The sequence below is a fragment of the Nerophis ophidion genome, linkage group LG04, assembly GCF_033978795.1.
Source record: "Nerophis ophidion isolate RoL-2023_Sa linkage group LG04, RoL_Noph_v1.0, whole genome shotgun sequence".
Taxonomy (NCBI): Eukaryota; Metazoa; Chordata; class Actinopteri; order Syngnathiformes; family Syngnathidae; genus Nerophis; species Nerophis ophidion.
The window spans coordinates 1177008-1180486 of NC_084614.1; the positions used below are offsets into that span (position 1 = coordinate 1177008).

General features: G+C 34.9%; 1 long non-coding RNA gene across 1 annotated transcript; it reads left to right on the plus strand.

Moving 5' to 3' along the window:
- Positions 1–446: 446 nt before the first annotated feature.
- LOC133550496 (uncharacterized) lies at positions 447–2767 on the plus strand. The gene is made up of 3 exons (XR_009806279.1): positions 447–960; positions 1875–1952; positions 2486–2767. It is a non-coding gene; the product is annotated as an uncharacterized LOC133550496 (long non-coding RNA).
- Positions 2768–3479: the final 712 nt, after the last annotated feature.

Below are 3479 nucleotides of genomic sequence, written 5' to 3' on the forward strand. Positions count from 1 at the left end.
TGGAGTGATTTCTCCAGATTCTCTGAACCTTTTGATGATATCATGGAGCGTAGATGTGGAAATCCCTAAATTTCTTGCAATTGCACTTTGAGAAACGTTGTTCTTAAACTGTTTGACTATTTGCTCACACAGTTGTGGACAAAGGGGTGTACCTCGCCCCATCCTTTCCTGTGAAACACTGAGCATTTTTTGGGAAGCTGTTTTTATAGCCAATCATGGCACCCACCTGTTCCAAATTAGCCTTCACACCTGTGGGATGTCCCAAATAAGTGTTTGATGAGCATTTCTTAACTTTATCAGTATTTATTGCCACCTTTCCCAACTTGTTTGTTGCGTGTTGCTGGCATCAAATTCTAAAGTTAATGATTATTTGCACCAAAAAAATGTTTATCAGTTTGAACATGAAATATGTTGTCTTTGTAGCATATTCAACTGAATATGGCTTGAAAAGGATTTGCAAATCATTGTATTCTGTTTATATTTACATCTAACACAATTTCCCAACTCATATGGAAACGGGGTTTGTACTTAATTTAATAATTATTTACATTTATGAAAGAGTAATTCTGTTTGTAATTGAATTTTTAGTCAAGTAACGACTATTATTATTCCTTTTTAAAACAGATATTCCAAACATTGTTAATTGATAAACTGTTTTATCAGGATATGGTGTATTTACTCTTGCATCAATTTAAAAAGGTTCTTTTGTGGTCGAGTACCGAGGGAAGTTCATCTCAAGACATGAGCGGGACAAGAGACAGAAACCCTCTATAAATATCTTTACTATTTATCTGGCATTATATGCTCATAATGTTAACAACAAAAAGTGCTGATAATGTTATAATTAATAAGTTCTAACATTATTTTTATGTGTTTTGTTGCAGACACCAACTGTTGATGTTCTATCTCAACATTCTCCAGACTCATGTGAGCGATAAACCGACTTCATCCCTCCAACAGGTTATTACTTGACTATTTTACTATCCATCCATCCATCCATTTTCTACTACCTGTCCCTTTTTTGGGTTGGCGGGGTGTGCTTGAGCCTATCTGAGCTGCATTCGGGCGGAAGGCGGAGTACACCCTGGACAAGTCGCCACCTCATTACACGGCCAACACAAATAGACAACATTTACACTCACATTCACACACTAGGGCCAATTTAGTGTTGCCAATCAACCTATCCCCAGGTGCATGTCTTTGGAGGTAAGATGAAGCCGGAGTACCCGGAGGGAACCCACGCAGTCACGGGGAGAACATGCAAACTCCACACAGAAAGATCACGAGCCCAGGATTTAACTCAGGACTACTCAGGACCTTCGATTTGTGACGCACATGCACTAACCCCTGTTCCACCGTGCTGCCCTATATCTGCTAAAAACTTGACACAACCTATACTTCAAAATACATTTAATCCTTTTAACCTCTCACAGATCAGTTTATATGACAACATTTTTTCAAGCGTAAATCCATGTTAGTCTGTGGAATTTACAACTCATGTTTAGCAAAACAGATGTTACAGGTCAGCAACATGAATTCTATATGTGATCACTTGTCATGTACTCATATTGTTTGAACTAAAAAAGACTTCAGTGTGTTTCATATAAGGTCCTCATATTTTTCTGAACCACATTAGTGTGTGTTACAATGTTTAATTCAAAGCTTTAAAATGAGTGTTTCAATCCAGGTCCTCATATTTTCTGAACCACATTTTAGTGAATGTTACATTCTTAAATAATAGTCCAAGAGCTAAAACGCTATAATAATCTTTACTGTTTATGTAGAATTATATGCTCAGAATATTATCAACCAAAAGTGGTTGTTAATGTTATAATTAATTAGTTCTTACATTATATTTTTGTGTTTTGTTGCAGACACCAACTGTTGGGGTTCTATCTCAACATTCTCCAGATTCAGATGTGAGCGATAAACCGACTTCATCCCTCCAACAGGTTATTACAAGTCTATTTTTACTATATCTGCTCTAAATGTGACCCAACCTATATTTTGAAAGACATTTATTAATTTTAATCTCTCACAGATCAGTTTATATGACAACATTTTCGTAAGGGTACATCCATGTTAGTCAGTAAGGAGTTTGGAACTCATGTTTAGCAAAACAGGAGATGTTACAAGTCAACAACATACATTCTACATGTGACCACTCGTCATGTCCTTATATTGTTTGAACCAAGAAAGACTTAGGTGTGTTTCCTATAAGGTCCTCATATTTTCTAAACCAGATTAGTGTGTGTTACAATGTTAATGTCCAAGCTTTAAAATGAGTGTCTCAATTCAGGTCCTCATATTTTCTGAACCAGATTTTAGTGTGTTTTATATTCTTAATTAATTGTCTAAGAGCTGAAACTCTGTAATAATCTTTACTATTTATCTGGCATTGTATGCTCAGAGTTTTATCAACAAAAAGTGCTGATAATGTTATAATTAATTAGTTCTGACATTATATTTTTGTGTTTTGTTGCAGAAACCAACTGTTGAGGTTCCATCTCAACATTCTCCAGATTCAGATGTGAGCCATTAACTGACTTCATCCCTCCAACAGGTTATTACATGTCTATTTTTACTATATCTGCTCTAAATTTGACCCAACCTATATTTTGAAAGACATTTATTTATTTTAATCTCTCACAGATCAGTTTATATGACAACTTTTTCGCAAGGGTACATCCATGTTAGTCAGTAGAAAGTTTAGAACTCATGTTTAGCAAAACAGGAGATGTTACAAGTCAACAACATAAATTCTACATGTGAGCACTCGTCATGTCCTTATATTGTTTGAAGCAAGAAAGACTTAGGTGTGTTTCATATAATGTCCTCATATTTTCTGAACCAGAAAATGTGTGTTACAATGTTAATGTCAAAGCTTTAAAATGAGTGTCTCAATTCAGGTCCTCATATTTTCTGAACCAGATTTTTGAGTGTGTTACATTCTTAATGAATTGTCTAAGAGCTGAAACTCTGTAATAATCTTTACCCTTTATCTGGCATTGTATGCTCAGATTTTTATCAACAAAAAGTGGTGATAATGTTATAATTAATTAGTTATGACATTATATTTTTGTGTTTTGTTGCAGAAACCAACTGTTAAGGTTCTATCTCAACATTCTCTAGATTCAGATGACAGCCATAAACCGATTTCATCCCTCCAACAGGTTATTACATGTCTATTTTTACTATATCTGCTCTAAATTTGACCCAACCTATATTTTGAAAGACATTTATTAATTTTAATCTCTCACAGATCAGTTTATATGACAACATTTTCGTAAGGGTACATCCATGTTAGTCAGTAGGGAGTTTGGAACTCATGTTTAGCAAAACAGGAGATGTTACAAGTCAACAACATAAATTCTACATGTGAGCACTCGTCATGTCCTCATATTGTTTGAACCAAGAAAGACCTAGGTGTGTTTCATATAAGGTCCTCATATTTTCTGAACCAGATTAGTGTGTGTTAA